The sequence below is a fragment of the Theropithecus gelada genome, chromosome 2, assembly GCF_003255815.1.
Source record: "Theropithecus gelada isolate Dixy chromosome 2, Tgel_1.0, whole genome shotgun sequence".
In the NCBI taxonomy this organism is placed as follows: Eukaryota; Metazoa; Chordata; class Mammalia; order Primates; family Cercopithecidae; genus Theropithecus; species Theropithecus gelada.
In genome coordinates this window covers 103,678,743-103,692,127 of record NC_037669.1, presented here as the reverse complement: position 1 = coordinate 103,692,127, position 13,385 = coordinate 103,678,743, and positions in this window count along the sequence as shown.

The window sequence follows — 13,385 nt, the reverse complement described above, 5'->3', positions numbered from 1 at the left end:
AATTAAAGAAGACTGATATCAAATTAAGTATCTTTTCTGACTACAACAAAATAAAACTAGAAATAAAAAGTAGTAGGAAAACTGGAAAATTTACAAATATGTGAAAATTAAACAATATACTTTAACAACCAATGGGTCAAAATAAATCACAAGAAAATATCTTGAGGCAAATGACAACAAAAACACAACATACAAAAACTTACAAGATACAGCAAAAGTGGCACTGGAAGGGAAGTTTATAACATGTCTACTTTAAACTAGAAAAAAAGTCTCAAATCAAAAATTTAACTTTACATCTCAAGAAACTAGCAAAAAAGAGAACAAACTAAACCCAAAGTTAGCAAAAGAAAGAAAATTATAAAAATTAGAGCAGAAATAAAGGAGGGAACAGAAAACCAATAAGAAAGAACAAGAAAACTAAGAGCTGGACTTTTATAAGATCAAAAAATTGGTAAGTCCTTAGCTAGATTAGCTAAGAAAAGCAGAGAGAGACTCAAATAACTAAAATCAGAAATGAAAAAGGAAACATTACAACTGATATCACAGCAATAAAAAATATTTTAAGGGCTTACTATCAATAATTATATACCAACAAATTAGATAACCTAGAAGAAATGAATAAATTTCTAGAATATACAATCTACCAGGACTGATTTATGAATAAATAAAAAATCTGCACAGATCTATAACTAATAAGGAAATTTAATCAATAATCAAAAACCTCCCAACAAAAAAGCCCTGAACCAGATGACTTCACTGGAAAATTCTATGAAACATTTAAAGAACTAATGTCAATTTTTTTCAAACTCTTGAAAATAAAGAGAAGGGAAAATTTCCAAACTGATTTTATGAGACTGGAATTACCCTGATACCAAAGCTAGACAAAGATACCACAAGAAAGAAAATTATAGAGCAATATTTCTGATGGATATTAATGCAGAAACATCAGCAAAATACTAGCAAACTCATCATCTCAATTGATGAATAAAAAGCATTTAACAAAGTTAAAAATTATTTCATGATAAAAAATAACCATCAAACTAGTAATAGAAGAAAGTTACCTCAACATAATAAAGATCACATAGGAAAGCCCACAGCTAACATCATATGCAATGGTGAAAAACATGGCTTTTCCTCTAAGATTAGGAACAAGGCAAGGATGCCCACTTTCATCACTTCTATTTAGCATACTACTGGAAGTTCTAGCCAGAGCAATTAGACAGAAAAAATAAATAAAAGACATGGAAATTGGAAAGAAAGGAGTAAATTATCTCTGTTCATAGATGACATGATCTTATATATCGAAAATCCCAAAGATTCCACACAAAAATACTGTTAGAATTACAAATAAAAAAATTCAGCAGAGTTGCAGGATACAAAGTCAACACTCAAAAATCAATTGTGTTTCTATACACTAAAAATAAGCAATAAAATTTTTTTTAATTAGGAAATTATCACTTCAAAAACAAAATTAGAAAACAGTATGGACATCCTCAAAAAATTACAAATAAAACTATCACATGATCTAGCAATGCTACCTCTAGGGCACACATCCAAAATTTGATGCAATCAGGTGCACCAAAATGTCACAAATCACCACTAAAGAACTTACTTATGTAACCAAATACCACCTGTACCCCAACAACTTATTAAAAAAACTAACTAAATAAATAAATAAATGTTTAAAAAATCGATGCAATCCCACTTACAACAGGATCAAAAAGAAATAAAGTTAACAAGGAGACAAAAAGGATGTGATGGTGATCTCGCTGCAACATCCGTCACCCCATTGATTGCCAGGGTTGATATGACTGGTCCAGCTGGATAGGCGGGTGTCTCCTTTCTCCCTCACTGCTCCATGTGCTGCTCCTTTGAAGCTGCGCACTGGTCGAAGAGGACGACCAACCCCCATAGAGAAGTACCAGTCTTTGGTCAAGGGTATATGAAAAGCTGCATTCCCCTGCTAGAATCTCCAAACAAGCTCTCAAGGTTCATTTGCAGGAGAATGTAGAGTAATCAAGCTTCCAAGACTCCAGACACTTCCCAGTGAGGTGCTGCATGTGACAGTCTGCCTTTCTTTTGAAAAAACAAAAAAACACAAGGAGACAAAAGACTTACACAATGAAAACTATAAAACAATGCTAAAATAAATAAAAGAAGACATAAATAAATGGAAAGACATCCTATGTTCATGAATTGGAAGACTTCATTTTGTGAAAATGTCTGTACTACCCAAAGTAATCTACAGATTCAATCCAATCCCTATCAAAAGCTTAATCACATTTTTTGCAGAAATAAAAGGAATATCCTAAAATTTCTATGGAATCTCAAAGGACTCCAAGTAGCCAAAATCATCTTGAGAAAGAAGAACAAACCTGGAGGCTTCACACTTCCTGACTTCAAAGCATATTACAAAGCTACGGTAATCAAATATCTACATAATATTTTAAGTGTACATTATCATAATAACTTAATCAAATATTTACATAAAGACAAACATATAGATCAATGGAACAGAAAAGAAAGCCCGAAAATAAATCCATAGGTCAAATCATAGCAAGGGTGCCAAGACAACACAATGGAGAAAGCATATTGTCTTCAACAAATAGTAGTTAAAAATTCAATATCTACATGAAAAAGAATGAAGATGAACTCTTATCTTACATCATATACAAAAATTGTTCAAAATGGATTAAGCACCTAAACATAATACCTGAAACTGAAAAATTCTTAGAAGAAAACATAGGCTTTATGACACTGGAATAGACAATGGTTTCTTGGATGTGACACCAAAAGTGCAGGTAACAAAAGCAAAAATAGATAAATGAGTTTACGTCAAACTTAAAAACTTGTGCAGCAAAAAGAAAAGTCAAGGAGTGAAAAGGCAGTCTACACAATGGGGGAGAATATTTGCAAACCATATGTTGGACAAAGCCTTAATATCTAGATATATTTTTAAAACTCCTATAACTTGATAATAAAAAAATCAAAGGACTTGAATAGACATTTCTTCAAAGAAGATATGCCAATAGCCAATAAGCATATGAAAAGATGCTCCACATCTTTAATCATCAAAGAAATGTAAATAAAACCACAATAAGATGTCACCTCATACCCATTAGGATGGTCACTATCAAAAGGATAGAAAATAATAAATGTTGGTTAGAATGTGTAAAAATTGGAACCCCTGTACAATGTTGGTGTGACTGCAAAATGGTATGACTGGTCTGGAACAGTACAGACATTCCTCAAAAAATTAAAAGAACTATCACATGACCCAGTAATCCCACTTCAAGGTACACATCGGAAACATTTGAAAACAGGATCTCAAAGATGTATTTGTGTACTCATGTTCATTGCAGCATTATTCACAATAACCAAGATGTGGGAGCAACCTAAAGGTCCATGACGGATGAATGGATAAAGAAAATGTAGTTGCCAGGGATTGCAGGTGGGGGAAATAGGGTGCTGTTCAATTAGTATAGAGTTTCAGTCATGCAAGATGAAAACGTTCTAGAAATCTGTTTACAAAAATATGCATACAATTAACAATAATGTAATGTACACTTAAAATTAAGAGGCAGAAAACTAGAAAACCAAATTAAATTCAAAATAAGAAGAATAAATAAATAATAATATTAAGTCATAAATCAATGAAATAGAAAACAGGAAATCAGTAGAGAAAATCAACAAAACCAAAAACTGGTTCTTGGAAAAGATACATAAAGTCCATAAGCTCCTAGCCAGGCTAACTAACAAAAAAAATGGAGTGAACACAAGTCACTAATAACAGAAATGAAAGAAAGACATTACTAAAAATCCTACGAACATTAAAATAATAATAAAGGAGTACTATTAACGACTCTATGCCCACAAATTTGATAACCTAAATGAAGTGGATCAATTCATTGAAAGACACAATTTGTCAAAACTCCCACAAGAAGAAATAGACCATTGGAACAGGCCTTTATCTATTAAAGAAATTAAATCAATAATTTATAACCTTCCAAAACAGAAAGAACCAGGCCTAGATAGGTTCACTGGTGGATTCTAGCAAGCATTTAGGAAGGAATACCAATTCTCTACAATCTCTTCCAGAAGACAGAAGCAGAGGGACTACTTCCTAGTTCATTTTATGAGGTCGGCATTATCTTAATACAAAAAACAAAGACATAAGAAAATAAAACTACAGACCAATATCTGTTATGAACATAGATGCAAAATTCCTCAACAAAATATTAAGAAATCAAACCTAATAATGTATAAAAAGAATTATATATCACAACCAAGTGAGATTTATTCTAAGTATGCAAACCCTGTTTGGCAATAGAAAAGCAATTAGTGCAATACATCATATCAACCAGCTAAAGAAGGAAAAACACACAATAGATGTAGAAAAAGCATTTGACAAAACCCAACACCCATTCATGATTTTTTAATATCTCTCAGTGAATTAGGAGTAGAACTTCCTCAAAAACTCTACAGCTAACATACTTAATGGTGAGAAACTGGCAGTTTTCTCACTAAGATCAGGGACAAGCCAAGAAAGTCCCCTCTCACCATTCTGTTTCAGCATTGTACTGGAAGTCCTAACTAATGTAATGAGATAAGAAAAGGAAATAACTAACTACAGATAGTAGTTTAAAAATTCAATATCTACATGAAAAAGAATGAAGATGAACTCTTACATCAGGAAATAAAAGCTACAATGATTAAAAATAAATAAATAAAACTGTCTTGCTGAAATAAATAAAAGAAGACATAAATTAATGGAAAGACGTCCTATGTTCATGAATTGGAAGACTTAATTTTGTTAAAATGTCCATACTACCCAAAGTAATCTACAGATTCAATGCAATCCCTATCAGAAGTTCAATAATTTTTGTAGGAAAAAAAGGAATATCCTAAAATTAATATGGACTCTCAAAGGACCCCAAATATCCAAAATAATCATGAGAAAGAAGAACAAAGCTGAAGGCTTCACACTTCCTGTCTTCAAAGCATGTTCAAAGCTGCAGTAGTCAAACTAGTTCACAGGTGACATGACTGTCTATGAAGAAAATCCAAAAGAATTCACTGGAAAAAAAAAAAAAACCCTGGAACCAAAAGGCAATTTTAACAAAGTGGCAGGATACAAGGTTAATACAAAAAAGTCAAACACTTTCCTTTATGTCAGCAATGAACAAGTAAAATTAAAAATTAAACAATAATGCCATTTACATTAGCACCTCTAAAAAATAAAATACTTAAATATAAATCTAATAAAATATGTATAAGATCTATATGAGAAAAACTTCCAAACTCTGATCAAACAAATCAAAAGAGCTAAAGAAATGAAGAGATGTGTTAGTTTTGGCGGGTAGGAAGACCCAGCAGTGTCATGATGTCACTTCTTCTCAACTTGATCTATAGATTTAATGAAATCACAGTCAAAATTCCAGGAAGTTATTTTGTAGCTATTAACAAACTGATTCTAAAGTTTACATATAGAGGGAAAAGACACAGAATAGCCAACACAATATTAAAGGAAGAATGATACTACCTGACCTCATGACATTATAAAGCTTCAGTAATCAAGACAGTGTGGTATCGGTGACAGAACAGATAAATATATCAATTTAACAGAATGGAGAGCCTAGAAATAAGCCCACATAAATACAAGTAACTAATCTTTGACAAAGGAGAAAGGACAGTATAATAGAGAAAGATGGTCTTTTCAATAAATGGTGCTAGAACAACTGAACATCCAAATGCAAAAAATAAAATAAAATGAATCTACAGACAGACCTTATACCCTTCACAAAAATTAACTCAAGATGGCTCATAGACCTAAATTTAAAATGAAAAACTATAAAACTCCTATGAGATAACATAGGAGAAAATCTAGATAACCTTGAGTTGGGTGATGACTTTTTAGATACATCAATGGCATGATCCATGAAAGGAAGAATTTATAAGCTGGACTTTATTAAAGTTAAAAATTTTTGGTGTGAAGGACACTGTCAAGAGAATGAAAAAACAAGCCAACAGACTGGGAGAAGTATTTACAAAAGACATAGTTGATAAAGGACTGTCATTCAAAACATAACAAAGCTACTCAACAATAAGAACACAAACAACCCAATTTAAAAGTATTGCCACGACTCTAATAGACACTTCACCAAAGAAGATGCACAGATGGCAAATAAGCATATGAAACGATGCTCCACATCATAAGTCATTAGAGAAACAGAAATTAAAACAACAATGAGATACCCCAATTTAAAAAACAGTTATTGCCCTGGTAATAGGGGAAGAGATGGTAAAGAGGTGGGGCCTCGAGAAGTTTAGATTCACAACTTACTCTTCCTTGGATATTTTAATACACAGTGGCTTTTAGGTAGAAAAATCCAGTTATTTATTTGAACTGAAAATATTTATCATAATCTTATAGCATGTAGCAGAAAATAATAAGTTTATTTTTACATCATTCTTTTTGTCCTTTAAAAAAAAAAAAAGGAAAATAAAATCCAGGAAGAAAAAAAATATACCACAACTTGATATTCCCTTAAATAATTAAGTAGGAGAAAACACCGGGGTGGAGGGTGACACCTAGTAAGTTTTTTTTCACAGTTACATCATATAGCTGCAAAATCAAACATCACTGAGCACATGGAAGATTTTGATTCCACTTGTCTATTGTACAAGACTACTGCATGTTTTCCTTTCACTACTGGCACATTTATTAGACCTGATCTCTCACACATTCTTATCACCTTTATCCTGCTTATAATCTACTTTGTGCTGCTCCACTTACTCCTCTCCAGCTTTTGTCCACCCTTCTCTGACCTGCTCTGGGCCCCAGCAGACTGACCTTTGTGGAATGCATTTCCCAGGTTCGTTTGCCCTCTGGCTTCTGGTTGGATTTGACAAATGGAGTTACCAGCAAGCAACTGAAGGTCAGAGGGAAGAAATTCTATGTTTATTCCGTGGCTCCCCCTACACTAGACAATAATTAGCCATGGTCTCTGTTTTTCTACCCAAGGTCACATTGCCTTTTGAGAAGGCCCTCTCCAACAGCTATAGTTCTTGCCAATTTCACATCACCACTAACCCTTTGCCTGTCAGGAAAGGCAATGTCTTCCCAATGATTTTGATCCTACAGTGCCTTGCTACTCTTTGTTAGTGCCCTTCATCCTATCTACGCCCTTGCAAATACCTCTTCATTAAATTCTCCTAAATTATAATTGCATGCACCATCCGTTTCCTGCAGGACTCTGACCAATCCACCACTGTTAAGACAAACTGAGCACGAAGCCACTTCAACAAAGTATTTGAGTAGCAAGCAACAACTTTTTTCATATGTTCATGGAGGAAGCTCCAAGTTAGAATGAATATCTGTCTCCACATTGCATACTAGGCTTCCTAATTAATCTACCCCATCATTTCCAATTTGCGTTATGAAAGCTTGTGCTAAAGAGAAACTTTAAAGAGCTCTACATTGTGAGATCCTGCCACAGAGGGCAGAGTCTGCATAAAAGAAGAGCTATTCCAACATAAAAACAGAATAGGGGTGGCAGAGAGGCCCGGCTGGAGGGAGCCAGCCTTCAGCAGGCGGTGTCAGGGAGGGTCAGAACCAATTGCAAGAGGTTAATTTGGGTTGTTCTGAATGGCCGACCCCAAGAAGATAGTTCAGGATAGGTGATGCCCACAAGTAATTGGGCAGAGGAGGATTCTCACGATGATTAATGAAGTCTTGGCCTCTGACTCCTGTAAACTCACAAGGAAAATTAAATTTCCCACTAGATTCCTCCCCTGCCTGGGGACAGAGAAAGCCCATTGTTCAACCCCTCCGGATGCAGGCAGGCTAAAGAATTATTACAAAAAATATTCAATTACCTGGGTTCCTAGGCCTGCCTCACCTTTCTCTCCAACTTCAGAGCCTCCACTAGCCTGCAGTAGAAGCAGGGGGAAGAGGGATCACCTGCACCAAGCCTCCTGCCTCATGCTGGGCACTTTACACACCTTCCTTCATGAAAGATGACTCTCTATATTACCCCGAAGGATAGATATAGACAGAAGGAGCCACCGACCTTCTTAATGAAACAGGCATCAAGAGGCAAAGCCACCCTGGTTAATATTCCAGGGTCATAGAAGGTTATCCTGCCTTACTTAGTTTATTTAACAAAATACAGCAAGGAGGTTTGGGGGATGGAAGTGGGGAAAGGATAAATAGGTGAATAGGTGAAGCACAGGGGATATTAAGGGCAGTGAAACCATCCTCTATGAAACCGTAATGGGAGATACATGTCTTTATGCATTTGTCAAAACCCATAGAACTGTACAACTCGAAGAGTCAACCTTAATGTAATCTATGGGTTATAGTCAATAGTAATGTATCAATAGTGGTTTAATTGTAACATATGTACCACACTAATGCAAGGTGTTCCTAGTAGGAAAATTGTGTCCTTTGGGTGGAGGGGAGTGGAAGGATGAGTATATGGAACTCTCTACTATCTGCTCAAGTGTCCTGTAAATCTAAAACTGTACTAAAAAACAGCCTATTGATTATAAATATGATGATGGTGATAATAATGCCACACACTGAGCACCCACCCATCTTTATTGCCTTGGAGCGCATCTTGCCCTTCTCCCATCGGAGGTATAGGACACATTGTAGCTGGGTCTATTTGGCTGATCTGGACATGCCAAGCATGGGGATAGCCCAATGCTAATGTGTCCAGCTACAACTGAGTGTCACAAGATACTAAGAACTCAATGAAAAAGGGGGCAGTAAACCTCCTATGAAACACCTCTAAATGAAGGGCAAAGGCCATGGTGGCAAGAAGACGCCTCCCTGACAGTATCCCCAGCAGTCAGCAGAAATTCGGAGGGTCTGTGACATGCTCACAGTTACGTTTTGTTTTGTCTTTTAATGTGTTTGTGTATCATCATGAGTGAATACTTCTGAGGTAAGAAGGAGGTAACTACATCCAGACTTCCATGATGTAATAGTTATCATGACATTCTAAAAATGCCTTAAGATACTGGGAACCTAAGATTTTCTAAGCCATTCCAAGAACCCAAGGAATCAAGCTTCTGAAAAGGGTGTGGGATTACCGTGGGTTCTCAGGAGGGCAAAGCATGAGACCTGGGAGCATAGTGTTTTAGGGAGGTGATCCCAGGAAGCAGAAGTGAGGGAGCGAGGGAGGCAGGAGAAAGGGGAAAGCCAACAGCAAGCAGGGTAAAAGGGCCTGATAGCTGGCAACTGGTAGCTGATAACAATCTCCACGGAATATCAAAAATAATCAGACTGGCCACTTATAGTGGAACAAAATAAAAGCAAGGCGACCCATAATCATGACTGAACGCAAAGACAAGGACACTGAGGAGTCACAGAAATAATCAAACATCTTCTTTCTAATATGAATGAGCTCTGCCTCTTTATCAACAACAACCCTAGCTCCACTTCATCAGTCCTGCCTCTTAGATAAAAATTATTAAAATATCCAGTCATCAAATTCCCCTAATACCCCATTCAGCACTCAATTCAGGGGAAAGAAAAACTTACTTCCTACAATCCTCTTCAAAATCACCCAGCACAAGTCTACCTTAACTCTTTATTACAGCTCCCCATGGTATGGTTCTCCCTCATTGCAGCAAACTGTAAACCCTTACGTTGTTTGACTTCAGATAGGTCCTGTGGCCTTTGGCTGATGGACATTTATACCAATGTGTATTCGTGAGTGTATTAGTGAGTGAATCACCAATGTGGGTAACTGAGAATCAATCCCATGTGGACCACTGAGAAACTGCGTAGAACACATCCCAGAATTGTGCCACCAGAAGGAGAGACTGAAGAATACATCTGGACTACCACTCTTCTTTACTTGAAAGTTGCTCCTGGGGCATTAACTCCTCTACATTTCTGGATTGTGCCTGCATGAGGCTGAGTAACCTTTCACAGCGTTGGAGGACTCCCAGGGACAGCAACACAGAGAAACACCTTGAGTTGTGCTCTTAGTATACTCATTGTGGATCTTATGAAGTGCATGGAACTATCCACCAGACATGTCCCAATACTAGGTGGTCCAAGGGAGTGTGGTGCAGTGCAAACTTCTGCCACAGGTGTCTTGGTACTCATGATAATCCTGATTTTACAGACACAAAAAAACAAGACTCAAAGAGGTTAGAAGTGTTGAACTAGAATCACATAGCTGTTTGCTCAATATTAAAAAAACAACATTGCTGAGGTTAGGCATGGTGGCTCACACTTGTAATCCCAGCACTTTGAGAGGCAGAGGCAGGAAGATGGCTTCAGCCAGAAGTTTGAGACCAGCCTGGGCAAGATGGCAAAACCCTGTCTCTACAAAAAATACAAAAACTAGCCAGGTGTGGTGGTGTGCACCTGTAGTCCCAACTACTCCAGAGGCTGAGGGAGGTGGATCACTTGAGCCTAAGAAGTAAAGTCTCCAGAGAGCTGTAATCATGTCACTTCATTCCAACCTGGGCAACCTGGGTTTCAAGAGTGAAACCCTCTCTTGAAAAAAAAAAAAATTGTTGTTAAAATTTTTCTGCCAGAGATGCATTTTTGCTCTTTTTGTTAGATGCATTTCTATGACATTATAAATAAGAGGGAATGTGTTAAGTTCTACTTCTCACCCTGTCAAGTAGTAGAATGGTGTTTGTGAGTTACCAGTTACTGCAAGCCATCTTAAGGAACATGCAGAATCACATGGAGCAATGGTTTGCAAACTCTTTTTTAGTCGCGGAACACTTTTCTTCTTCAGGGGGAATCTTATGAGGGACACATAGCAGAGATGAAAGTCCAGAGCTTCCCCTATTTGAGACATACCCCATGGCCTCAGCCAGCTTCTGAGACCCCTCCAGGAATGCCCAGGACTCTACAAAGCACAGAAGTAAATCAAGAGTAAATGACAGAATATTGGAGATCTAGGTGCCTACACCAGCCTGACCTATATCAGCTTGTTACACTGAGCTAGTTATGTCACCATTCTGAGTCTTGCTGTCTTATCTATGAGATGGTACTCCTTTGGCTCTGGGATTCCAGTTTCTTTATTATATTGTAGAAATACTTCATATATCAACCTTTGATTGAAGGTTAACCCCAACCCTGCTAACATGATTCACAGCTAATCCTACTCATCCTTCAAATACAAAATTCAACTGTTTGATAGTCCCCATGCATCAGTAACACTGCTGTGACACCTACTCTCCTTTATTGTTTATTTGATGAAATACATTGTCTTGTCCCCCTGCTACCAGCAGGGGTGCAGGGTCCTTGATCCTGGGAGATTTGGGAGAAAGAATTCAGCCAAGAGACAGTTAGTAATGCAAGCAAAAGGTTTATTAAAGACATAAGAGTACAATCCAAGAGAGGATTGGGCTGATGCAGCTGCAAAACAGCTTCAGGCTGGCCCAGCTGGAAAAATAGCAATAGCAGTGTCGTCAAGAAAGTGTTTAAAGAGACAGTACAAAAAGGAGTCAGAGTGGGCTGCCTGAAAGAGAGGTTGAGCCAGTAGCAGCTAGTGCCACAGGACTCTCTTTATGAGAATCCTACATGATTATTCATGTAAGGGCATGAGAGGGTGTCACTTGCAAGCACGTTTTAGGAAGTCCCCTTGGACATGCATGCTCTGTGGTTGTACGTGCTAGTACACACATTGCATGTCTCACTAGCATTTAAAATCTCCACCAAGGGGTGTGTTTTTACTATAATGGGCAAAAGGGTACTCTATGGTGAGTTATTGGAGAAATGTGCATGCTTGACAGCAGGAAAATTCCCTACCATGGTTATCTCCAGCAAGGGCCCAATAAGTCCCCTTCAGGGTCAGAAGAGCCCAACCACAAGGCCAGAAGCAGCCAGTGTAGCCATTGTCTTTTTTTTGCTGTCAGTGGTCAGCATCTCCAGGACTTCTTTTCCCAGGGACTCCCTTGCCTGCTCATTTCTGGCTGTCTGCCTATTCTAACACCCCCATGACTTATCACAATAGGTACATAGCTGAACATTAGGACACGGCTAAGCAAAATCTTCTGTCTCTTGCTTTCAATTTTCCTTGGGAAACAAAGGAAAATCATGGCAAAGCTACATGATTAATTGCTAAATATACGGAGCAGAAACTAGAGAGCTTCAGGAACCCAAAGATCCCTGGACAATGGAAAATATAAGGGGAACATTTTTCAACAGTCTACTACATGGATTTAAGGGTAAAATAATATAATGTTTGGGGTTGCTTAAAAACTCTCCAAAAACATAAAAAGTGGAAGGACTGATGAAACAAGATTGGCAAAATGTTGCTAGCTATTAAAGCTGAGTCTTAGGTACCTAGAAGTTTATAATGTTCTCTACTTTGGAATATATCTGAAATTTTTCATTATAAAAGGGTAGATTTTTGTGGACACTGTGTATGATGCCCATCTTAAACATTTGGCACATTATATTGTTTAATCTTTAAAAATGAAGAATCCAGGAGTCAGAGTGATTAAGTAATTTACTTAAAGAGTGATGAAGACAGGATTTCCCTTGAGCTCTCTGACTCTAAAAAAAGGCCCCAAGAGGTGGACTTTGAATTGTTCTTTGACTTCTAGGAAGGTAAAAATATTCCAGGAGGACAGCAACATGAACAAACCCCAGGATAAGATCCACAAGATGGGACCAACTGTATAAGGAGATGGTTTCACAGCTCATAAATATATATTTTATTATGCAGTTAACACAAGCCAATTGTCTCATCACCTAATCAACCCTGAATAAACTAATAAAGGCAGATCAATAAGGCTGAAAATCAGGTACTGGAATAGAAGAACAATCAGTTTGAGTATTCAGGGAAATGAAAGTAGGACTTGAAAATACCCTATGAATTGCTCTGTCTCAGCTGTGTCCTAACTCCAATGTGAGAATGAAAGGGACAGGGTACCCTGGATGAGGCAGAGGCTCTCGATCCTCTTAACTTTCCTTTCTCCTTCCTTTTTCACTCCCAGCTCCTGGAAAAAAAATTAAAATTAAAATTAAAAATTAAAAATAACTTACTAAGCAGTCAGCAGCATGCTAGGTGCCAGGCTGGATGCCAGAGGTTTGGAGGTACAATAGACCTGTCCAGCCCTCCAAGAGCTACAAGGAGGAAGCAGACCCTACATTTCACTATGAAGCAAGAATGGAGCTTAGGTAAACAACTAGAGAGGGCTGCCTAAGGAAAGGTAGGCGTGTTTAAGATGTATTTGGCTGGAAGGTGAAGGTGGGAAGTGTTACTGAAAGGTGGTAGAAAATAAGGTTATACAGGATGGTAAAGGATTGCCTTTAGACTTGAGTGCCAGGCTAAGGGTAGTGCAAAGCCATTGAGGTTTTTTGAGCAATACAAAGAAGTATCTCATATGCACTGTGGTGG